Source organism: Culex quinquefasciatus, chromosome 1 (assembly GCF_015732765.1).
Source record: "Culex quinquefasciatus strain JHB chromosome 1, VPISU_Cqui_1.0_pri_paternal, whole genome shotgun sequence".
Classification (NCBI taxonomy): domain Eukaryota; kingdom Metazoa; phylum Arthropoda; class Insecta; order Diptera; family Culicidae; genus Culex; species Culex quinquefasciatus.
Window position 1 is genome coordinate 104261699 of NC_051861.1, and position 27149 is coordinate 104288847.

Consider the following 27149-nt stretch of genomic DNA (forward strand, 5'->3'; position numbering starts at 1 on the left):
GTTGATATCTGGATGGAACACTTTTTTATTTGAGTTTGAAAAGTATGCTATTTTTTCACTAAAATGCCAATAACTCCCTTTAGATTTAACCAATCGGGATGCTCTACTCTGCATTTTGTTGCATTTTTTAAGCCCTTTCAGATGCATTTTGAATTTTGAAATTAAATTGAATTTTGCCCAAGTTATAGCCTTTTTAAGGTTTTTGACGTTTTTGAACCTTCAAACTTTGTGTCCCGATTTGCCCCACTTCCCGTTGACCTAGAGTGCTCATATTTTGGCCAGATGCTAGTTTTATATGTACAAACAACCCCTGAAAATTTCAGGCAGATTGGTGAGATCCAAACGACGTCCCATACAAAGGGGTATGCCCTGTTCGTGGACTCGCTCTTAAGTGATTTACTTTTTTATCAATCCAAGATGGCGGCCAATATGGCGTTGACGAAATATTGAAAAAATGCAGTTTATTATTTAGCAATCAACTATTCAAATTTGACAAAAATGGGGTCGCAGAACACGAATTTGATGATCAAAAAAAAAAAAAAAGAATTGGAAAATAAAAATAAAAAACAACATTATTGGAGAATTTTCAACTTGGAACAACTGAGTAATATTGTTAATTTGATTTTGGTAAAACGCGGTAAATTTTCTTGAAATATTTCGAACTGTCAAAAATCCATTAAAGCATTTACCACATTGATCACACAAAAAACTGTTGTAGAAAAGTATGCAACTCTGAGTACTTTTGTTAATTTGATTTGGCTAACCGCGGTGGATTTTCTTGAAATATTTCGATCTTTAAAAAATTCACCAAAGGATCTACCGGTGGATACTTTTTTACCAAAGTTTGTTGTATGATCAATGTGGTAGATGCTTTGGTGAATTTGACAGTTCGAATTATTTCATGAAAATCCACCGCGGTTAATTGTGTTGCTGATGGCAAATTCTATCATATCCTTGGAGATTCCATCCCAAGATTGGCTGAAAATTTAATCGAAAAAAGTGATTTTTCTGTTTACCTTTTTTTGCTTTTTTTCTTTTGGTCGATCAAACAGTGCGGCCGTACAATGTGAATCGGCATTACACATTTTTCAGTTCGGTTTTACACATTTGCATGGGACTTTTGAGTTTAACCAGGATAACACACTTCGTGTTACCCAAGTAATATGAATAATACTGATTCTGAGTGTTTGTTATCTGAACTTCCAAGATGGCGGCTTCGTCGCTACCCCCTGGGTTAACCGCAATCAAATTAACAATAGTACTCTGATCTTCAATGAAATTAACTAGGACCATCCATAAACCAGGTAGACACTTTATTTAGAAATCTCGAAACCCCCCAAGGTTGTGTGCAATTTTCATACATTTTTTTGTATGGAAAAAATAGATTTCCTAATTCTACAATTTGCGGCACTTTTAATTTTAGAACTTTTGGAATTAATGGAGTGTTCAAGCAAAACAATGTAAATCGGCCAATTTCAAAGTGTAAACAAAGAGTCTATTCTGCTCACATCAGTTGATGTCGAGGTTGATGTTTACTTTAGGAACGAACAGGATAGACTCTTTGTTTACACTTCGACATTGGCCCAATTACATTGTTTTGCTAGTATTGAACTGGGTGCTGAATAGTGGTTTGCAAAACGGCCTCATTTTTGAACTGTCAAAGTGGAACCAATTTACTGTTCGCCAAAAGTAGAGAGTAGAATCTGAAGTAGAAGTCAACAAATTTTAAGAAAGTTGAAGACGAGATCTTCATTTGCTATAATTTTGAATGAAAGTTGTTTATGGAGTTGATGCGGTTGTATCCATCCAGAAGCTGTCTTAATTGTTTGATTCCTTTTGAAAACTAGTGCGTCCATCCCGGGAATTCCCGGGATTTTTTCAAAACCGGGAAATCCCGATGCCCGGGATTTTTCATAACTTATCCCGGAAATTCCAGAAATTGAAAAAAAAAGATTATTTTGGTCTTGAAATTTAGATTTGGCTGTGGAAATAGATGACAAGTTGAATGCTTAGCCTGGTACAAAGATTTTTAAAAGTGTTTGTAATTTTTGTGATTTTGTGGCTCTTAAAATCAGGGGAGAACAAAATTTAAAAAAGCAAGTTTCAATTTGAATTGAAGTGCAATCAACTGAAATCAATTTTAAATGTATTCTCCTGCGTTTAGAAACATTTTGAGTACACTTGGGTTTATTAAAAAATGTGTTGAATTTTTGTAAATTTCCAATTTTTTTACTCAAATTGTTGTTCTCATAAAATCATACATTTAAAAAACACTTTTGATTGCAAAAAAAAACAGAACAAGTGTAAAATGCATTTTGAAACACTTTTCAAATGTTTTTTTACGCATACTTAAGATTTTCTTTTTTTTAATCATGCACAAGAATCTGGGGCAAATTAGGTCAAATGTAACAAATGGATCATCCATAAACCACGTGGACATTTTAGTGGGGGGTTTATCGGTTGTCCATGCTTCAGTAACTCTTAGTAACTTACAGATAATTTGTAACATATGTTTTTTTTTAAATCACGAAGTTCATAAATTATCAACAATTTTATATTGACATTTTTGTTTCAGACATCAAAAATAAAAAAAAATCAATGTTTTCTAGTCACGTATCCCAACAAAATTTATAAAAGAAATATCCAAAGCACAATAGAACAAACAAAATGCATTTTCAATTTCTTATATTATTTAGCTAATTCTATGATTTTAGGCTTGAAAATCATATCAAATATAATGAAAACATAGATTTTATGACTGTTTCGAAATTTTCCGGGATTCCAAATATATTTTTCTCGTTTCCCGGGAAATTCAGAACCCGGAAAATTTGACGCCCTATTTAAAACCTTCTGGTTTAGTGACAATCTTTTCCGTTTATTGGATCAGCTTCGCTAGAATTAGCGATGTTTTTTCGCTGGACCAGGAAGAGCTACAGAATTCCAAAATCAGCCATGGAATTTATCTGCGACATCGCAGAATGACACTCTCGACGCAGTTCTTCGCACCTCTTCTTACCGATCGAAACACAATTCCAGTAAAAAAAAGTCAAAAACTAAACAAAGTAAAACACATACCACTGATTATAAAACAGCACATTTACCAGTAGAAAAAAGTCATGCTTGTGCTTGAACAGCCTCCTACTTTGTAGATGTAAACAAAGTGGGACCATTCGAAAATTACGTTACGCATTCTCTCTTTTCATCACTCAGGTATTGAATTGCCACATTTTTAAATTTTCCAATTCAGGAATTTTAAGAGTGGTTGAAACACTTGATTTTTGAATTTATGAAATTAAAATTCAAATAGCATTTTTTGCAGCTTAAAAATAATTCGATCGTCGATCTTTTTATAGAAAGTTGATACAATTATTCAGATCGCCAATCAAAATATTTAGATTATTGATCTATTTTTTTCGAAATTTTATTTTGCCATCTTTATTTTTACTTTTTATGCGTCATTTCTCTATATATTACAAATAAAATTATTATTATAATAAAAATAATAAAACGACAACATTGTCAGTATCCTCTCGACTCTTCCAACCAAATTCATAATTCACAAACTGCTCCGTAAAACCACCAACACCATCATCGTCACCAGCTCCGATTGGCCTCGCTGCTGCTTTCCAGCACTGGTGCCGTTGTCGGTCTGCGGAACCATCCAGACGACAAGGACACGGCCAGAACCTTCCATCCCATACCCCATGCAAGTGTTGCGGCGCGAAAGAGTGCAACCCGGACCAGACGAGAAGCTCTAATTAATTGAAAACTATAATTTCAGCGTCTGCCCGGGTTCTGGTGGTACGTCCCGCTTGGTTGGTGTTTGTTGTGGTGGGGAACTCTTTTGCGATTACATGGCAGAACTATGTCCTATGAGTACATGGCATTGCCTCCCTCCCAGCACTCAGTTTTTGTTCGGAGCGACCTCGATTTGGCGGGGGAACTTTGTAGCTATTGTTTGACTTTTCTTTTCTATTCCAAATTTGCTTTCAAAGAAATCTGTTATAATTTAAAATTTAACGCAGCATTGAATCAATTAAGGGGTTGCAACGTCACTTTGGAAGATTTATCGAGGATGTCTGGAAGATTGAGATATGCAAAACATAGTCTGGCTTATAATTTCGAACACAGTTATAAAGATAAAAAAGCCCAAATCAGCTGATACGCAAAATGCTTTTAAAATTAAGACAAACTCGTTTCGAGTGATGACACCGAAATCTGCAGGATCCCAGGTCTCAGGTAAATTAAGCCAGGTAGAAAACTTCCAACCTTTTTTTTTCGCTACTCTCGCGCGCTTTTCGGCGAGTCTGTGTCGAGGACTCAGCTGCCAAATTTTGACCGAACTGCTGAACTCAATTGACGACATGCCGACTTGGAGGGGTCCTTTTACTTGCTATACTTTCCCCCTCCAACCGATTCCGACCCGTTGAGGAACAGAAGGCTCGCGTTCCGTTAAAATTCAAATGCGACAATTATTTCCTCGAGGTTTCCTTTCTCCGTTTTGATGGAAATTTCAATAACACACAAAACAGCCCGGTGTGGCCCTTGGCAGGGGTTGCTGAAGGACCCCAATCGTTTTTGAGTTGGTTGCCGGCGGGGTTGGCATTTTCGGGACCCCTTGCCGGCAGTTGTCGAGCCTCTCGGGAGCGTACTTGTGGGACAAAATTATGGATTCGATCGTTTGTTGCCAAGGTCGGATGGCGCAATGAGTTTTTTTTCTTTCCCACAGACGTAAATTACAGTGTTTTGGGTTTTCAGTTGTTGCATCAATAACTTTGCATTTGGAATGATGCAGCTATTGTTAGCATTTCAAACAGAAAAATTGCAATATTTTTCACTGTTCGCATAAATATCCCATACAAGCCTTACCCGACAAACTTCGTTCTGCCTTTTTTCGTTTGTTGACGTTTTTTGATTTTTTGCTATTCAGCCTCCTGTGATCAAAAAATGATTTTACTTAACTTTCCCATACAATTTGCCGATGCTCCGGAATCGGTTCCAGAGTGGCCAAAGTGTCAATTAGTTGGCGTAAGAACCTTCCATGTGCTTATACGAACCCAACGCAACAAAAAGCACCTCGATCCGATGCTCCGTATTGAACTGATTCGAGTTCGAACAAAACCGTCAAAATTTTATATATATATATATATATATGCATTTTCTTATCTTTTAGAAAAATATCCAGCAATTTGCAGTTCTGCAGATGTTTCAAATAAATAGCATAACTTCTTAACTATCAAAGTGTTTTCTTTCCTTAAAAAAAACTTTTTTTATAATAATATTGTGAGTTATCCCATTCTTTCAAACATCCCAAGTAACATTTTAGGCTTTACAAAGCTGTCACAACCGCTATAAAACCTATCAGCCAAAACCAACATTAAAACCACTTAGTCGTAACAGCCTCCCCAGAACCCCGATAAACCTCTGTTAAAACCCAAAAAGACCTCCGCAAAAGGTTGTCACGGCCTATTCATAAAACCAACATAGGAGTTTATGGCTTTAAAATTGAATCCTAACAACCTTCTCAAAGCTTTAATAAAACCTTTGTTAAAACCTAGTTTGGAGGTATGTAAAAAAGACATTTCATACGTCTTCAAACGTCTTATGCCAGACAGATTATATTCTGGAAAAAATAGCCTTTGTCTTGCCAAATGATATAACTAATGGAGATGGTTTGCAAAAATGGAGATGATTAAATAACATGTATTAGAGGTAATCATAATAATTTTATACAATATTCCTCACAGCTGGTTGCTTAATTTCAGCTGCGGTTAAAATTTTATCGATAAATGTGGGGGAGATAGAGCCAAAAAAATCAAGTTTTAAACAAATAAAACAAAAAATTTAGTTTTTTGAAATAAAAAGTTCAACACATCGACGTTCAATGGTTGTACTAGTAGGCCGTCCCAAAAAAATGAAAAGTTGCCAAATCTTTGGTGCTCTCCCCTAGAATCATAGATTAGGATGTCAGGAACAATGTTTTCATACAACAAAAAAATCCCAAAAATGGTTTACAACTCGTGCGTGGAGCTTGGATGAAAAAAAGTGCATTTTTCGAGTATTTTTCAGAAATGCGCGTAACAATCATACTAAAGTCATTCAAATTTGGTCGCCTTAGGCATCAAGTTATAGTTTAATGTCCCTTGAACAAATTCCTGTATAGACATAGTCCATAAAAACTTATGTTTGGGCATGGCAGGGCGTTTTAGAGAGAAAAAAATTGTATTTTTTAGCCAAAAAATTTCAAAAATCACTCCCCAAAACGAACCAAAAAATTTTGCAGTCAAAACTAATGCATTCAGCTTATAGGAAACTTTACGGAGATCATTTTGCTTTTTTTTAACATTCAATATTTGTCTACGCAAAGCCGAGATATTTGCATTTTAGTGAACAAAAAGTGACGAATTTTCAAAATTCATGGTATATAAGCGTTTTTATTAACATTAACGTTAGCTACGATGATTACAAACGGGATGGCATATAATTTGGATATTTTATTTTGCTCGCTCAAAAACGATAATTGGTTGAAACATTTAATGAAAAAACATGAAATTTTCTAACAATATGACGTAAACGACATATTTATAAGTACTGCTCAGTGCTCTTGATATGAACACATAAAACTCTAATGGGTAACTTTTTTTTTTTGAAAAAATAAGTTTTTTATAAATGAATTTGTTTCATTCGAATGTACATACATAAAAAATCACGTTTACAGCTTGGAGATATGAACTTTAATAAAATAAATTTTGATTTATGATTATTTTTTTTACGTCACATTGTGAGAAAATCTCATGTTTTTTTCATGAAATGTTATTAACAAATATCGTTTTTGAGCGAGCAAAATAAAAATATTCAAAAAATATGCCTTCCCTTTTGAAATCATAGTAGCCAATGTTTTATGCTAAAAACGCTTATATACCAATAATTTTGAAAATCCGTCACTTTTTGTTTACTAAAATGCAAATATCTCGGTTTTGCGTGGAAATAAATTGAATGTTAAAAAAAAGCAAAATGATCTCCATAAAATATCCTATAAGCTGAATGAATTATTTTTGGCTGCAAAATTTGTTGGCTCGTTTTTAGGAGTGATTTTTGAAATTTTTTGGCTAAAAATACAATTTTTTTCTCCCTAAAACGCCCCGCCATGCCCAAATTCAAGCTATTATGGACTATGTCTGTACAGGAATTTGTTCAAGGGACATTAAACTATAACTTGATGCCTAAGGCGACCAAATTTGAATGACTTTAGTATGATTGTTACGCGCATTTCTGAAAAATACTCGAAAAATGCACTTTTTTCATTCAAGCTCCGCGTGCGAGTTGTAAACCATTTTTGGGATTTTTTTGTTGTATGAAAACATTGTTCCTGACATCCTAATCTATCATTCTAGGGGTGAGCACCGAAGATTTGACAACTTTTCATTTTTTTGGGACGGCCTATTGTACTAGTTATGTCAGAAATTCAGCATAAATGAATGTTTTCATGAAATGCTAGTAAAATTTATTGCTTTTTCATTTTTTTTTCTACCAAGATGATGATCAATCAAAATCAATCAAACCACGCGTATAGCACCATATTTATGCATTTCTATTTGACGGTGTTAAATGCTTTTTGGGAGCTTATTAGTTTTAAGTAAGCTTTTTGCATGCCTAAACTGCCGCTCTAATCGTGTCCGTCCCATATGTAAAAACAGCAAGCCGAGAAAAACGCGTGTCAAAGTTGTCCCGCCCATAAGTGGATTTTCTTTGGCTTTCTAGAACAAAGTACTACATTTTATTGGTTTTTTTCTGATAGTTTACATGATTTTGATCCAAACTGCATCATTACCTCAAAATTGACGAAATTACATATGGGACGGAATAGCTTCGAGCGGCAGTAAAGGCAATTGACAGTTACAACATCCTTGGTATTAAAGAAGCATACGATAGGCATGACATTGCCATCGGGTTTTCAAGACTCTCTTAAAATATTCATAAAACCTTATTGAAAGCCATTTGGCTTTTATTGCCATGAGGTTTTATGTCCAAGGCATAAAACCTTCTTAGAACCTTTAAATCAGCTCATGCTTAAGCTATGAACAAGATTGTCCGTTCGACGCAGTGGTGAACGCAGAACGCTGTGCCAGTTCGATTTTTCCATCAACTGTCAGTCGAACAATCTACAGGGGTTGCTTTGTTCAATGGTCGATGACTGGCAGGCTATGATGACAGGCGCAAAATTTTGCGTTTGCGTCCAGGCCTGACGGACAATCTTGTTCTTACCTTTACTGGTTGCTGTGAAAGCCAACATAAAACTTATAAGCAATCAAGATGCTACCATAAAACCTTAGTAAAACTAGGTGGAAGCTAGCTGGTTTAAAAATGTTGCTTTGGATGAGCACACATGTAGAAAAATCACGAAATTTCATATTACATGAGCATGAGCATGAGCATGAGCACATGAGCATGAGAGACCACCCATGGTTGTCCTTCTCCGTTGCTGAACAGAACCGTAATATCCTTTCAGCATTACTGATCATAGGCTTCGACAATCAAGTGGTGTTTCCCTTATCAACAGCATGTATGAATGCGCCGAAAAGATAAAACACCATAATTTCCAGAACAAGATCAGTTGCGAATAGGTAACAGTCATTGGCCACCAACGGCGCCCGCCATGTCAGTTTGTAGATCTCGATTTTAAGGGACGGGAATGTTAGTTAGCGCAGGTTGCTACTAGGGCAGCTGATTTACTCTGTGCTTACACCCCACAAGCGCCAGGAACCTGAAAATTGGTTAGTAGGATAGGGTGTTTGGTCAGGATTCATCATAGAAGATGATGATGCGACCCAAAATCATAGTGTTTGTTGAAAGGTATTATATTTTGTTCTCAAGGCAAACAATCGGATGCTGCGGATGAGACATTTCCCGTTTAACTGTTGTTAAATTTTTAATGAAATGGTTTAATCTTAGATAGCCGGCTGTGGAAAGATAAAACCAAATAATATTTATTTATAAAATGAGGTGTTAAACGCAATGCTGCAATGATAGCGTAGTCTGATTTTTAATTATATAATCATTTAGTTCATGAATTTGTTACGGAAAAGACGCGACGAACTCAATCATCAAGTGCCTTCCGATCTTCTTTCTGTTAGCTAGATAAGGTATTGATTTTCGTTGCCTCTCGAGCTACGATGCTTTGGAGAGGGCTTAACACACAAACAACCGACGTCGAGCCCGCCGAGCTACGGAGCTATGGGAAGGTCTTTTCAACACAAAAAAGACTCGCGCACCACACGACGTTCTTGATGAATCAAAATAATTTTGTTACGCGATAAACCTAACGAACTCGGATCGTTTTTATCGAAAACTATATCACAATTCACGACCAAAATGCGAAACAAAAGGCACACACAAAAAAAATCACTTTTCACTCCGAATATTTTTTACAACCACGCGCTCCCTATGCCAATTATGCACTCTGCTTTTCGTATAAAATGCTATAGAATGATCAGATTAAGAGATAGAGATTTGGTGTCTTCGACAAAGTTGTTTGAAATGGCTAGAACTACAATACTGCCCAAGAAAGTGTACCTCTATCTCATCTAGAAGCGAAGATAGTTTTTGAAAATATTAGAAATTGTTGGACCACCCTAATATCGTTTTGACCAAAAGATGTAGAATTTCATTCTTAACAAATGCTTCTTAGACACCAAAGCTCGAAAATGCATCCCTGAAGCGGAAATAAATTATTCCTGCTAAATTTGCGTTTCCGACCACTGTGCCTTCGGATAATTGAGTTTGGACTGTATATAATTATTTTCATTCAAATAATATCTTTCATCAGTAATCATTTCATTTGTTTAAAGTTAAAAACATCTTTTTCGTTTACTACGAGATTTATTAATATTCCCTTACACCACACCCGGCATTATTAAGGGTTGACGATGCATTTTGATGATTCTCACACAAATATTAGAAGACTGTTTTTCTTAAAAATAAACTTTTGAGGATTTCTCAATTTTGGCAACATCAAAATCACGTCGTGCTACCAAAACTGGGATGGCACTTCAATCGTGATTTTTTTTTAAATCTCCGACTTTTTGTTTCTCGACGTTTTGAACACTTTCAACCTTTTGTCTAATAGACCGTTTGTCATATATTCCGTAAACAATTTTTGATAATTCGAAAAAATGTGATTTCCAATAATTTGCAGCCTGAAATTGGGATGATTTGGAAATAAAGTGTCAAACGTATTAAATATAATGTCCAAATTATTGAAAAACACGACTATTTTCGAAAATTCAGTTATGAAGGGGGTCGAATCGCCCCTCCGTCACGAGGTATCGAATAATTGAGCTCGGATTCGGAATCAGGGACCAAATTTTCTTGTTAGGACAAAGTTTTACGCTAATCGGAGAGGGGTTGGGGCAACTGCTGTGTGAGTTGGCGGATAATGACCCCACTCTAGATTTTTAAACGGTCTTATTACGTTTTCAGAATTATGTTTTGAAAGCCATTTTTAAGTTCTTATTATTAGTATTGTAATAGTTTAAACTGCTCAACATTTTTCAGAAGTTTTTTTTTTTATTTAGGTGATTTTGCTTTAAAAATTGCAAATTTCAATTTTAATGAGATAGCAAGACTTTGCTACAATCCGTGTCACCTAATTATCATCTTGGCATTTTCAATTGCAATCAAATTACAAATTAGTTCCAGTTTATTCACCAACTAGCTAATAAAAAATTAAGCACTGCCAAGCTGGACGCTTCCAATCTCATTCCCATTGGGACCGTTCATAAACCATGTGGTTTTGTATTTGGAATGTTTTGATTTCCTTCCCAACCCTTGATTTTGTCTAGACAATGTGTATTCTTTTTGTACGGATCCACGTGCTTTATGGATGAGCCCCAACCCAGACGGGCACTGTCAGCAAAATATTTACTCGCACCATTTTATAACTCAATTTAACTCGCTTCAATCGACAATTTCACCCCCCGTCCAAGGACATCCTCCCGAATAATAATGAAAAAAAAAACGGTTCCCACAGTCTATTGCCCCGGTCTATCGCCGACCCAACCCGGAACCGGCATCGGAAACTGCTGCGATTTTCTCTCGTTTTTTTGTCTTCTTCTGTTGCAATTTCTCACCCCTACATATTCTCGGAGAACTGCATCGCTGTGTTTTCTGTATGTGTGCGCCGGTGCCAGGACAATGCAAAAAGCAATAGTGAGGGGGTGAGTTTGGTCCAATGTTTTTTTTTTCGCAAAAAAATAATTTCGTAACCGAGTCGCTCCATACAGCCAAAACGTGGGCTGCTGCGACACAAAAGGTAGTTTGCGAGTGTGTGAGGGTGCCGCGAAATGCATGGCATGCTGTGCTCTGCACTTTTTGACAAGGTACATAAACTGCACTAAAAGAGGGAGAGAAGAGCATTGAATTTTGGGATGCTGCAGCATAGACAGTTCTTATCAGCCAGTTTTCTGTGTGTAGTTTGAGAGAGGGTGAGAGGAAATTGAATAAGAGAGTGGAAAGAGGAGAGTGAGAGACTGAAACCAACATTCCTTCATTCCTTCGGTGTATGTTTATGTAGCGGGGATGTTTGTATACTTTATCAATGTTTGCTGGTGTGGTGCTCGTCCCTTTCTAGGTTTGGCAAAACTTTGCAGGTCGCAAAAAAATCGGCATGCAATTTTCTGCAGTTTGTGAAAAGCACTGAAAGTTTAAAAAAGGTGAATTCTAGCGTTCTTATGCAATCCACTTATTTTAATTGAAAAAATAAATAAGGGACCATCCATAAACCACGTGGACACTTTTTTGGGAATCTGTTACCCCCTCTCGTGGACAATTGTCCATACAAAAAAACTTTTTGTATGGATCGTAGACAATCGTCATACCCCCTTTAAGTGTCCACGTGGTTTATGGATAGTCCCTAAATTGAAATGTTGAAAATATTGAAGGAAAAAGCACAGAAAAATGTCATGATCGTTCAATTCATGTTCTCACACAGACAAACGGACATAAATCACTTTTAAATCCCATCGACCAACAATTTAACGGCCTATTTGAATGATTGGAAACACACCTACCGTACTCACACACTCAAGGGGAAATTTTAATACAAGTGAATTCTGTAACTTTCAAGAGTTATTCTTTAGAGTGCTATAATGTTTAACCCTTTACTGCCCAAATTTTTTTTTCGAAATTTTTTATTTTTCCCGTGTTCAGGAGGTCATTTTGAGCAACTTTTGTTCTACGAAAAACTTTACTTCTCTTGTTTTATGTTTTTCTTGTTTCATTTTTAGTATTTTAATTTGCATTTATCTTGTTTAGTTTATGTTTGTTTTAGGTAGTATTTGGCCTACTCTACCACCTCCTATCATTACATTTTGCCTATCTAATTTTTTCATGTTTTTACAGTAACTTTTTCTGTTTTTTGCATGTTTTTCACATTTTCTGCTATAAAATGGAACCATTATCATTTAAATTGTAAATAAATGCGTAGAGGCATAGACTGGGGCACTAGAGAAATTACTGCATACTTCTTTTTACTAAAAATATAGGAAATGTTAGTAAAAAACACAGCCATTGTTGACCCCTAAAAAAATTACATTTTTTAAAACATTGGCAAAGTCACATAAAACAAGTCAAACTTCCAACCCTAAAATTTCCCAAAATTTTAAAAGTTCTTCTTTCCAATGACAAATGTTAAATGATAAATGATAAATGATAAATGATAAATGATAAATGATAAATGATAAATGATAAATGATAAATGATAAATGATAAATGATAAATGATAAATGATAAATGATAAATGATAAATGATAAATGATAAATGATAAATGATAAATGATAAATGATAAATGATAAATGATAAATGATAAATGATAAATGATAAATGATAAATGATAAATGATAAATGATAAATGATAAATGATAAATGATAAATGATAAATGATAAATGATAAATGATAAATGATAAATGATAAATGATAAATGATAAATGATAAATGATAAATGATAAATGATAAATGATAAATGATAAATGATAAATGATAAATGATAAATGATAAATGATAAATGATAAATGATAAATGATAAATGATAAATGATAAATGATAAATGATAAATGATAAATGATAAATGATAAATGATAAATGATAAATGATAAATGATAAATGATAAATGATAAATGATAAATGATAAATGATAAATGATAAATGATAAATGATAAATGATAAATGATAAATGATAAATGATAAATGATAAATGATAAATGATAAATGATAAATGATAAATGATAAATGATAAATGATAAATGATAAATGATAAATGATAAATGATAAATGATAAATGATAAATGATAAATGATAAATGATAAATGATAAATGATAAATGATAAATGATAAATGATAAATGATAAATGATAAATGATAAATGATAAATGATAAATGATAAATGATAAATGATGAATGATGAATAATAAATGATAAATGATAAATGATAAATGATAAATGATAAATGATAAATGATAAATGATAAATGATAAATGATAAATGATAAATGATAAATGATAAATGATGAATGATGAATAATAAATGATAAATGATAAATGATAAATGATAAATGATAAATGATAAATGATAAATGATAAATGATAAATGATAAATGATAAATGATAAATGATAAATGATAAATGATAAATGATAAATGATAAATGATAAATGATAAATGATAAATGATAAATGATAAATGATAAATGATAAATGATAAATGATAAATGATAAATGATAAATGATAAATGATAAATGATAAATGATAAATGATAAATGATAAATGATAAATGATAAATGATAAATGATAAATGATAAATGATAAATGATAAATGACAAACTTCATTGCATATTCTGAATTCATGAAGCAGACATTAGAAGATCCCCAACATCAAGTGCAATTTGATATTCTTTGTCAAAAAAATCAATAAAAATTGTTTGCTGGTGTTCTTAATTTACAAATCCATCACACTCTTGAATTGTATCTCCAGACTGAGCGTTCCCATTGGTCCAGGTTTGTTCAACTCTGCCGCACCGGCGAACACACACACACATTCAAAACACTTTATTTGTTGCTTGTGACCCTTAATCAGAACGTCTAGCAGCCCGATTTCTGTAATGTTATTCACGAGGACCAACCGGCATCCAAAGCACCTCATTTCCTTGCCAAAAAAATAGAAACAAGCAGAAAAAATACTACAATCTCTGCTCAACCGTACCATGCAGAACGTGACGTCAATGAGCTTTTCGTTGTTTTGTTTCTACCGCACCCACTTCCATCCTCGTTGGAGAGGAAAAGCCGAAAGCTTTCGCTCGCCAACTGTTTAGCCTAATTCTGGGTCGACCAACAAAAATAAACCTTCGAGGGGTTTTATTTTCTGAGTGAATCCTTTCTTGGAAACACGAAATCGCACCAATACCATGCAACCTATGCATAGCTATGGCTATCGTTACATGGTTTGATTATGGAAACAGTGGGAGCTTTTCCAAGTAAAACAGTAAAGTTGTTACAAAAACTATTAGATTTTGCCAAAGTAAAGCAAAGTATAAAGTGATTCTGATGCAAGGTTCAAATTTGCCAAGAGCTGCCTTAAAATCATGGAAATATTGCATGCAAATGCATGCACATCACCTCCATGCGAAAGTCATGTAATATTACACATTGAATGATCAGGATTTCTGCTTAAAACAAATCAACCCTGCGGGATTGAAACCTAACAAATCTGTACAGATCTGCGCCGTAAACAACATGTTTCCCATACTGATGGGCTACATAGTTCTGTTTGTAATATTACATAAGATTTCATGACGCAGCTAAATTACTTCGTTTTTTCGCTGTGTAGCATCTACAAGATCTCCTCTCAAATTTTTCCCGACACTTAAAATGTAGCGCCAAGACAGGAAATCCTTGCCGAAAAAAGCCGGCATTTATTGCGATTTCCCATCCTGCGGTTATGAAGGCAACTTTGTCGCCGTCGTAGTACTAGCAAAAAAAAAGACCACTAAACTGTAGTAACAATGTAAACACTGTGTCGGCATACATGTATCTTCACAGGGAGCAGCAAACACACATAGTAGTAGTAGCATGTAGTGGCTCCTTAACTTGCAGCTGTAGTAGTGACCTGGTGGTGGGGGTAGTATCGGGTCAGTGGCTCTTGGAGGATGTGCCACAATGTTTGCTTTTGGTGGTAGGAAAAACACTTTGTATGACCGCCGCCGACCACCACCCTTGGGCATGCCATAAATGGCGGTTTATGATTCGATTTGAGGCGACACATGCATGAAAAGAGGGGAATGAGGCAGAATAGTCGCTTCTGTCTGCAAGAATCCTGATGTAATCGATATTGACATCGAATTTGAGCATGTATTATATGGTTGAGGGTGACTGATGATATTTGAGATCGCTAACAGGAAATAAACCATTATGAAAAATGTATAAATTTCAAAATAGTTAGAAACTTCGCTAATTCTAAATGGAGACAGCTCATACCTAATTTCAAACCTATTTGCACATACATGGTCGGTTTCTTAATTTTAAAGCAAGTTAATCAAACCCTATTTAACCCATCACCTAAGTCACGTGAGACTTGCGACGCTCATGGAAAGTAGTTAGGTACTGAGGAGAGTTGAGTGACAAGGCAGACAGACAAACAGTGTTGCACAATGTCGTATTTTCTGGTACATTCTGGTCAACCCATCACAACCCCTCCCAGTTTTAATAGTATGGTTCAGGTTGTGAGGTATAAGTAAGGCTACCAACTCTTGCTGAGCAAAATTCCGTACACTTAACCGATATGATACCATGGTTAAAAAAAATGTCAAGGAATAATTTATATAAATTTGAAATTAAATATTAAAAACTTTACTTAATCCACCTTTTGGTGGTTGACCTTTTACACATTTCAACCTTTAACACTTTTCAAATAATAAATATTAGGGGAACTATACCCTTTCTCAGTCTATTTCTATTATCGGCCTATCAGCACTTTGATCATGAATTACAACTTATATAAAGTGTTTTTGACTGTTCCAAAGTAATAAATAGCTCAAATAAAAGTGAGCAAGCAATTCTCCATTGTTGAAACATCTGAAAATGTTGATTTAATAGCAGAAACGGCAAAAGTGATGAGAATTGGTCGAACGGCTTAGTGTGATTAAAATGGGTATATTTCCCCTATATCAAACAAAATTCAAAAGCTAATTTAATCTAATCTAATCTAGGTTGATTAACGCCTAGCATCCTCTTGTCAACATTTACATTTGCAGAGCCTGAATGCAATAAATTGCTTTGAAACATCACAAACGTTAAAGCGGCCAGGCCAACTGCGTAAAGTTTACCGCCAAGATGATTCATTGAAGTGGATTGAGTTTGAGCACGAATGTTCAAACAACAACACAATTCTGAATCTACAGGGGAGGAAGAAACGTGGGGATCCCCCGCTCACGTTCCTGTTTGTTTGAGCAATAAACCGTTGGAAGCCACCATGCTAAGAAGTTTTGGTGCTCCGGGACCCTCTGGGATGGGACATTGTATTTCCACAAATGCCCAGGACACTATTTGCCGTGGTTATAGCGCCACAACTCGCTCATATCAAACAAAATTCAAAAGCTGTCGTTAATACTAATCATATAATCGAAAATCAAACACAAATCAAACACATGTTTGACAAGTTGACACAAGCCTCCAAAATTTATAATTTACATTTTAGTTTGGTAATCAGAAATGGCTTTTAAGCCTGTTTTACCATTGTACATAACAATTTACATAGGGATTTAGGACTCTATAAAATCAAATTGATTTGATCAATCATCAATTAGACCGTACAATTTGGACTACTGGATTTCTTTACGTCTGTTTGTCTGTGGAGGAACTTTCGGAACAGTTTTAGCAACCCCACCTGCATTTGATTGTCAAACTATTTCTTTAACCGCTTCCCGGACACGAGAATTTCTAGCAGAAATAGTTCTGCTAGAATCCTGCTAGAATGATTCTAGCAGGCCAGCCAGAATTCAGTAAGAATTTTACTAGAATCTTCTGACAGAGCGAATCTGTCAGAATTCATTTAGAATTCTGTCGGAATGTTCTAGCAGAAAAAAAAATTCGCCTTCCCGGTTGTGGCGAACTCGATTGCTGCCAAATCCGCGTTTTTGTCGACGATCTTTCTTTCTTTCGTAGACTTTGCTAGAGAAGGACGTTCTCATAATTATTGTAAGTTGTTAAAAATATGATTTCCAAAGCAATTCATCTTCAAATAATTTTATTCCAGCAGGAATCAGATCGCAGGAGTGCTTCCGCCTACAGAGTGATGGACCGACTCGCAACACCAGCTCGGAGATCAACGAATCTATACTTCGTTCCTTGCCAGTTTCGCGAAGGAAAAATTACTGTTCCAAGATGATTGTAGAAATTCCTGGCGCAGAATTAGTTTGCTGGAGACCAAATTGGATGACTCACGTAATGTAAACTAAAGTGATTGAATCAAATAAAGTTTATAAAAATTGTGTTATGTTTTGCTAACTGGAGTATTACAAAAATATGTCTCATTTATTACGTAGAATTTTCTGATTTAATTCTGTTCTTACAAAATTCTAGCAGGATTCTAGCAGAAATTCATTCCGTTTAATTCTAGCAAAATTCTTACAGAATTCTAGCAGGTTGGCCTGTCAGAATACTCTAGCAGCATTCTAGCAGGATTCTTACAAAACCGGTTGATTTCGCCGTTCCTGCTAGAACCGGTTATTGCATTTGAGCTAGAATTCTTTGAGAATTCTTACAAAGATCTGGCAGGATGATGGCAGTGTTCTATTAAGAATATTTTCGCTCTGTTAGAATTCTGTAAGAATCCTGTGAGAACGCCGTGACTGGGTTCGACCGGCAACACAGCCCTGACGTCATTTTTTCACGTTTACGCCAACCGGTTCAGCGGTGAGCTAAAGCAAACTGTCAAAAAGTGTCAACAAGCTGGAGGCAGCAAACATTTTTTTTGAATTTTCCCAGAAAAATTAAGTTGATTAAGTTATTTTACAAAAATAGGCTTACCAACGTACCACACGACGATGACCCAAGACCTCAGCATCTACGCGATCAAAATTATTCACGAAATCGAGTAAGTTTTTATCAATTTTCAATCCATGACTGGCGGTCTAACCCTTCATTTTCCTTTCAGTCGAGCTGGCCCACAACGTAAAGGACGAAATGTCGGATCTGACGCTGCCGCGGAAAAGGAGCAACCCCAAGTGTGGTCTTCCAGGAGCAGACCAGGCCTGTGTACGAATCCTGCTCCGTTGGAAAGTTTGGTTTTATTGTGAAAATAAACATATGACACGGATCATACTCTTAAGTTCTTATTCTTTTTTATTGATGAATGAATATAGATTCAATAAATAACGTATTTTTTTGAAAGTGCAGAGCTTGATCTATATTTTTCTAGTTTCCAAACTTCAGAGGAATTATAAGATATTTGGCCAAAATTAAGGGCTCATATTTTTTAATGGGGTTATCAGATCTTCGATGATTTAGACTCATTTGAAAGGTCTATCTATTATCTAACTAACGACGGGTCGCATGATGGACCCTGATATCATTCCCATCGAAATATCTGGGATCCGGCCTCAAAAAAAAAAGCGTAAATAACACTTAAGTGCTTATAACTTTTGATAGGGTTATCAGATCTTCAATGTTTTGGTCTCGTTGGAAAGGTCTTTCAAATACCTTCCTGAAAATGTATAGCATGACCCTTTTTACAATCTTGCGAACTTCAGTTAAAATCGTTTTTTGAGCATAACTTTTGAATTACTTTACTAAACATAATGGTATGAAAATATGACCTATGGGACCTGTAGACAGATCTAAAAACACAGATCCGGACAAAATCGGTCAAGCCAGTTCCGAGAAAAGTGAGTGAAAAAAAAATCTACGTCCGTCCACACACAGACTTTTGCTCAGAATTTGATTCTGAGTCGATAGATATACGTGAAGGTGGGTCTACGAGGCCTATTTAAGAAGTTAATTTTTCGAGTGATTTTATAGCCTTTCTTCAGTGAGGTGAGGAAGGCAAAACTGTCTCGTTTTTACATTTTACAAATTTCACTTTGCTTATGACTTACACGTTTGAAAATATTCACAAAATAAACCGCGATTTTCTGAATCAAATCTTCATGTTCTTTATTTTTTTGTTATAAACGTTTAGAAGTTTTCAAAATGTCAAGTTTGCTTATAAAAGTAATATCGATCTCATAAAAACATGTGAAACACAAAAGCTTATGGGACCTTTTAAAAAACTCTAGATTTGTAATTAAAATGTTTACAGGTATTCACAAGCTAAAGAAAACCTCGACATAAACTTTTAAAAAATATTTGCAACGGCCTTATAAAACTTCATTAAATCTTATGTCACGTGGCGTTTACGTCGTTTTGGCGGTTATGTGGTAGTAGAATCAGCTAATTGCATTGCTAGCAACAATTCCTCATACTGGAAATAATCAAAATTGTAAAAGTTATGGGCGTAAGAGCGATTGTTCCTCTTACCCCATACGGACGTCTTGCCCCACCTTCTCCTATATAAAAATTTTGACCAAAAAGTGCCTTCTTCTTGGGCTACAGGGCAAAAGTTTTCACTGTAAAAAGTTTGTTATAGAAAAATCGAAAATCTATGAGAAAAACTGCGATTGGCCAAAAAGTTAATTCGATCAGCTTATAGTCCATGTAGAGGGTGACGAGCGGGAATTCCCGGGAAAAATTTCCCGGGAAATCGACCATTTTTGGACCTCTCGATTCCCGGGAAATTCGGTCGAGACTCCCGGGAAATTTTTAACTTATAAATATCGAAGCAAACTTAGATAAACTATTAAGAAAAACATTTGAAAAATTGAAAATTGTTATGAATATTTAATGTTCAATTTCCAATAAACCAATGCTTCTCTAATCTTCTTATTCAAAAAGATTAAATTTTAACTTGTCACAAATTCCAAACCCTAGAATTGCGAAAAAATGAAAATATTTTCCAGTTACACCATAGACATGAAATCAAATTTTTTATTTTCAAATATTTTTTTATTATTTCTAAGAGGGAAAAGATTTTTCAAGTTAAGTTCAATTCCATAATCTTCTCTTGAGCATAGCAATCGTCATTATCTAGTTTTTTTTTTGTGAACATATGAATTTTCCTGGTAACTCTAAATATTTCTTCAATGAAATTTTACAGTTGACCTGAAAATTACAAAAAAAAGTTCAATTTGTTGTTTTGAGTCGATGTTTATCATATTGCAAAATTCCCTACACTGGGAAATTCTATATTAGTTATATTAGTTTTTTTTTAACAAAAATCTAAAAATAACTTTGGGCAACTTTTGAAAAATCACTCAGTGCGAATTTAGATTCGTAAATATTTTAAACTACAATTTTGGCTCAGGAAACGATTTTGTATTTCAGAAAAAAATCAAAAGGTTTCATATGTTTCCTTAAAATTATGAGGCTGCTTAAATTAACGTTTCATAGAATTAGTATGAATGAATTGTAACTGAATTTATTAAGAAAACAAAAACAAATTTATTAATTTTCATTTCATTAAATTTTAGCACTATTGGCATAGTTAAAAAAAAACTCCCGGGTCCCGGGAATTCCCGGGAAATTGCCAAATTCAACTCTCAATTCCCGGGAAATTGAAAATCTCGAGAATCGTCACCCTCTACCATAGGGGGATGGCGTCGCTATTTTTAGACCACGTTTTCCACTTTTTCTCATCGAAATCGACTACTTTATCGACTTCATTTTGCTGGGCGAGATAGGACGGCGTCTATTTTTAGAAGATGACCCAGCACTTTTCCACTCTTGCACTTAAAAAACCAGATGGCAGCACGATGTAACGCCACGTCCCTATGAAATTATCTATCTTTTGACTTATGGGAGTATGGGTGTTGGGGGCTGTTGCAAAAAGATATTAAGATTTAAATCCATTTTCAACAGTTATTTGCAAAAGCTATGTAAAGTAAATCTTTCCCAGTTCCTGAAGGGAACACCCTTGAAGAGTATCGGGGCCGGCATTTACAAAGCGGATTCAGTGGCAGTTTCATTCTCAACTTAATGTTAACATGTTAAGGTTAATGTTAACATTCCATAGGTCGCCTTCCTAAGGTGTCGTGATTAGGTCCAGTTTGTGACGATACACTACCTTCCCTTTACTAAGCAATCGATTCCAGAAGGGAAAATATCACCAGTTGTGTTGGTCCGAGCCGGGATTTGAACCCCGATCTACCGTTTACGAGGCGGAAGCGTTACCACTGGGCTACGTGGCTCGGTCCAAAAGCCATGAGAAAAAGTAAAACCTGGCCGAGGATGACAGGGAGGGTAAGTAGTTTCACTACACTGAAATAAAAAAAAGTACAAAATTCCTATATTTTAGGAATTTTGCCTCTTTTCCTTATTTAGTAATCCGAAAAACTCGAATACTAAATAAGGAATAGAGGCAAAATTCCTAGAATATAGGAATTTTGAACTTTTTTTTTGTTTCAGTGTACGGTGTTGCAATTAACACAGAATTATGTTTTGGAAATAACAGTTTTTTAGGGATTTAATATTCTTGCTTTTTTAACTGTGCCAATCGACTGCATCGATGCTCACCATATCACAATTTCGCAAAACGCACGCAGCGGTTGCCCCTCTGTAATTCGGTTAATTTGCATATTTCAGCAGAAATTTTGGCTCATTTTCGCCCCCCAATAAGGCCATCCAATATTCAGATATCATCTCATTTCGAGCGGGAGGGGGTTCACCCGATACCGGCAATCTACCCAAGGAAGGGAGGCAGTTTGGACTACAACCGTGCCACTTGCCCGATCCGAGGGGTTGAAGCACACATACATCTAGAGGTTTGTTGTTGTTGTTGTTTTTGTTGGTGCCGAAAGTGGCGTGCACACAAGCAAACGCAAAGCAGGCGCTGGAATTCATGTTTGTGTGTGTGTGTGTTTGTGGACGGACGGCGGGGTGAAAAATCGATTTTCCGACGAGACAATGAAGGTGGTGGCGGTGGAGAAGGCGACGACGGAACCGAACGGACCGTCGAGGGCCCCAGGAGGAATGGAGCGGAGTTCGACGAAGGGAAGGTGGAAAAACAAAACTAGAATTTGAGAGCAGAGCGAGAAGCGAACACGGCGCTTTTCCGGGTAAAACTCCGGTATAAACAGTTTTGCCTGGCTTTTTTCTTTGCTTTGCGCAGAGTGTTTTCTCCAAGAAATGAGAATGGTTTTACGAATTTAATTTTTCTTACATGCATTTTTGATTTAATATCGGCTCTGAATATGGAGATTTTAAAGTTAGCTTGACAAAAGAAATCAACATTTTCTGATTAAGCTCAGGGCTGTTTTTTCCCATTCCTCAACCAAATTTGTCCAATCCCACTTCCGCCTTCAAAATATTATTATCTGCCAAATTAACACCCCACACCTAACTGATTCGGAGCGTTTGGAACGGTATGTCTACGCATCCTTCCTCCCCTGAAGATTCTGTGAAATGTGATCCGTTCGCAGAAACCTCTCTGCGGTAAACACAACGCAGTAGGGCTGGCCGCATGAATTTTTGTAATGCATTTTCGGGTGTTCTTGGATGTACTGCAATTATTAATACTGACAAGAAAAGTGATTGGGACGTAATCTAATCACAAGACTTTTCAGCATGCTTTCATCGGACTGGCTGATTAGATTAGATTAGATTAGATTAAGCTCAAATTTGGTGAGGCTGTTGAAACCATCAAAACAAGCTTTTTTATACATGCCTAGGAGCCAAGGATGCCAAATGCACAGATTTCTCGGTGTTTCACGGACATTTGAGCTTGTGGCAGACATTTTTTGAGGTGCACAGACTCTTGCAAAATTTCGTTAAATTTATGTTTTGCTTGAAAACGTAATTTCTGATGGATGTCCATGACTGTAAATCGATTTATTGAATTTTTGACAAACGCACAGAAATACAAAGACTTTTTTACAGACATTTTTAAAAATTATGTGGCATCCCTGCTCGGAGCGTTTTGAACGGTATGTCCACGCATCCTCCTACGGTTAATGCAAAGCAGTAGGCCTGGACGCTTTAGTGTTTGTTATGCATTTGGATCCTAAGTACACGGAAAAAAGTCAATTCCCGAAATCGTGAATTATGTTCATGAATTTGCGTACCACGAGGTAATATATTCACGTAAATAGGGCAAATGCACCATACTCATGAATAAATTCCTTCATGGTTCTTAAATTCATGAACACAATTCACGATTTCTAGAATTGTTTTTTTTCTGCAAATAAGTCCTTCAGGGATGCGCTTTTATTCGATAAGATTAAAATGATTTTTTATTAATGGATTATTAAACCAACAACAGCAAAGTCAACAGCTCATATTACCTAGAAATCGATCATTAGTAGTAGACCTAAACCAGAATCTCAGCACCGTGACAACCGTTCTATGTCGGCCGGACAAGGATAGGTGAAGGCAGGAATTGTTGATACTCCACTTTTTAACACTCAAACGCTCGGGTAGTCATTTGACCTCTATTTTTTTCTTAAAAATCTCATAACTTTTGATAGAATTGACCAATTTGAATGCTTCCGGTTGCAAAAGATCTAGATTTGTCTATATTTTTAACTGTCAGATGGGGGACAAATATGGTCCATTTTTACCGGAGATATTCCGGATTCCGTTGGGGTACCTCGACCTGCCTATATTGGTATTTGGTCAATATAATTAAAAAGTTTCGACAGAAAAATGTCAGAAATGATGCAAAACTTCAAGGCATCAGCCTAACACATCACCCTGCAAAAATTATTGACATGATTAAGTCCTACGGGGCAGCGGAGCCGGATCCAGTTGGGCACCAATCGACATCAGCTCAGTGAACCGTTTCCGGTTGGAACCTGTTCCGGTGTCCGAAGGTCTTGAGCATGTCATGTATCTATGCAGGATAATGTATAAGGATGATGCCTTGAAGTTTTGCATCATTTCCGGCATTTTTCTATGGAATAGTTATTGTTATATTGACCCGAGCCCCAAATAGGAGGGTCGAGGTACCCCAACGGAATCCGGAATATCTCCGGTAAAAATGGACCATATTTGTCCCCCATCTGACAGTTAAAAATATAGACAAATCTGGATCTTTTGTAACCGGAAGCCTTCAAATTGGTCAATTCTATCAAAAGTCATGAGATTTTTAAGAAAAAAAATAGGGGTCAAATGACTACCCGAGCGTTTGAGTGTTAAAGACGATAAGCGAAAATCTCCATTCTTAGGTAATAAATTTCGCTTGCAATTGGTCGGTTTTGGGGATGGTGTTTGAATGGTCCAAAAAGGCCACTCTAGGCGAGTGGTTTTAAATTTCCAAGAGTGTCTACCTGTTTTATGGACGGTCCCTAAACAGCAAAAAAATGCTTTGATGAAAATTCGATGGTCGAAAGTTCTTTAACCTGAATTTAGGTGGAAAAAGTGCAATTGCACACAAATCATGTAAATTTACACATTCCAGTTGGACACAAAATAAACAATATCAAATTCACTAAGAATTCCCTAGCCCCGCATCTCTGGAATCGGGGGGAAGAGGGAGGTGCGCTGGGTATCATGAAACACTGTTACGTCACACAGCGCCCCCTTGGTTGAGCCTGACCGCGCGCCGGATTTGCCCAAAGCCTCTTCCCAACCTGACCGGTAGAACCGCTTGGCGGTTCCAACCACAAATCCAGCCCTACTTTCTGTCATGACCTGGCAGTTTTCCGTTTAGAGTGCTGAAAAAGGGCTCCTCACCTGCTGCTGCTGCCGCGGCTTGCTACGATGACGACGATGACGGATGACAGGAAACAGGGCTGGGCTCGCCGTTGCGCGCTTTCTCTCTTTCGTCTAGCTGTCAAAGCTTTGAGGGGTTTTCGGGAGGGGGTGGTTCCGCTAGGGCAGGTTCTCCTAGCTGTCGGGGATCACTTCCAGTTCCGGGATTCGTTGTTTCTTTGTCTTCCTCTTTTTTCGGCACTATCGGGCTAAGCACAAAATTTCACCACAAAGGATTGCGGGGAGGGGCTTTGGTTTTGAGGGGGGTTGGAGGTGAAAAACCTAACCCAAAAAACGCTTCACAAGAACCACGTTCACGGACACTTTCCAGAACTTCCGGTTTTTCCGGCCGCAAACTATCCGCGCACAATCGAAGACCAACCCGGTTCCGAAGCAGGTTCCACGAAACACTTGAAACTCAAAAGACTCTCGGCGGTGAGAAAACGCGTTTTTTTTATTGGTGTGATTGTGACTCTGTGTTCCGGTTGGCGAACGAAACTTGGTTTGTTCCGACAGTCGTCAGAGTGATGATGTTCTTCGGCCGCGCTAGAAGTTACGATTGCTGGTGCTGACTGGGAAGTCGGTGGCCAGAGCTGTCAGAATCTGCGAGTGTGTGTCCCGGTCGACGGGGGGAGGAGGAGGAGGAGGCGCCAGCAAAGGAAGAAAAGCAGGCCGTGAGAGGGATCCGCGCATATACACATTTGGCAGTGCTACCAATATTACCCTGTGTTGGTGGGAGTGTGTGTGAGTAATGTTCTACACTGTTGGGTGCTGATGGCGAAGAAGGATTCTGAGCCTGACTCGTGAAAATTTACTATTCTTTTGGGGTGGTGTGGGTGTGGAAATCGTGCTGGACTGTTGGGGGTGAAACAGTGCTGCCAGTAGGTAAAACAATTAATTGCTTTTGGCATTGAAGCATCAAGGAGCAATTCCAGCTTAAATCAGTATTTTTTCTGGTACTTTTGTACCCGACCCTCTCCGATTTCAATGAAACTTTGTAGACATGTTATCCTAGGCCTATATAAGCCATTTTTTTGTATATGGAGCCAATAGTACTCGAAAATAACATTTGAGAAGGGCGTAAGGTATTTAAATATTTTTGTATCTAGTAATTTAAAAATTACTGTACCTCGAAGCCGTTGCGTCGCATCAAAAAGTGGTTTCTGAAAAGAATACACTCAAACAAAAATACACGCCACTTCTATTAGATTTTTAAATTTTTAAGTCTAAAACTTAAATTTAAAGGTGATGTCACGTTTTTTTTCGTTCAAATTTTTTGAGGAAATAGCCTAAAATATAACCAAAAGACAGACGAAAAATGCAGGATAGTACGTCTCTCCTAAAAAAATACAAAAATCATTTACTAAAACTGTTTTTTTAAAGTGGTCTAAACGTCAAATTTTTTGAAAACCGGTAGTAGGTAATCGATTCTCCAGACAATTTTACATAAAAGTCTCCATATTAACCATTGTCCTATGTCCAATCGTTGGGAAGATACAGCGGTTTGAAAAATGAAAATGCTGAAAAAACGGGTTTTTGGTGGTTTTTGGCAATTTCTATATGACAGACTTGGTTTTTCAGTCTCGTAAGTATTTTTACCGGAAAGCTCGTCCAATTTCCCATAAGTTTATAGAAATTGCCAAAAACCACAAAAAAAACCGTTTTTTCAACATTTTCATTTTTAAAACCCCAAAATGCGCAAGGTGTTGGCCTACACGCCAATGATGTTGAAAATAAACGCTTCAGTGGCTAAAATGCCTCAAAAAGCGACATTTATGAAAAAATCTTTTTTACGGGTTAAATCCCATTTAAAATTCAAATGCAAAGCGCCAGCTCCTGTTACGTCCAATCAAGCTCAAATTTTGGATGTGGGCTTAGTATGCCCACCAGAACAAACCCTTGAATGCCCGCCAAAAAGTCATTTTTGTTGCATCCTAATAGACACACAGAAAAAAAACCGATGGTAAAATCGCATGCAAAAGCATGCACATCACCTTCGTTAAAAAAGACACTTAATATTACACACAGCATGTACAATTTTTTGTAAACACAAAAAAAAAGTTGGTATCGACGGAATTCAAACCCAGCACCAACAAGTACGGACTGGCGCCTTAGCCCGCTCGGCCATCAGACCGATGAAAAGCTGTAAGGATAAAGGCATATATGACCTTGACATTTCGGTCAAGTAGGTTTTCCATATTGATTGGTTACATATTTCAGGGTGTAATATTACATAAAATTTCATTAATTAATGCAACATTTATTTTATATCCGGACCTTTTGCACGCAGCTGGATTACTACTTTTTTACTGTGCATACAC

General features: G+C 36.5%; 1 protein-coding gene and 1 long non-coding RNA gene across 2 annotated transcripts in view; one reads left to right on the forward strand and one right to left on the reverse strand.

Moving 5' to 3' along the window:
* LOC6054823 (RNA-binding protein MEX3D) overlaps positions 1 to 25398 on the reverse strand; it is an 88132-nt gene extending 62734 nt beyond the window's left edge. The window contains exon 1 of the mRNA XM_038261148.1: positions 24811 to 25398. The gene's annotated coding sequence lies outside the window, so the exon portion shown is untranslated. The remainder of the gene's footprint in view (positions 1 to 24810) is intronic.
* On the forward strand, positions 17086 to 17491 carry LOC119769230. The gene is made up of 2 exons (XR_005278301.1): positions 17086 to 17244; positions 17303 to 17491. It is a non-coding gene; the product is annotated as an uncharacterized LOC119769230 (long non-coding RNA).
* Positions 25399 to 27149: the final 1751 nt, after the last annotated feature.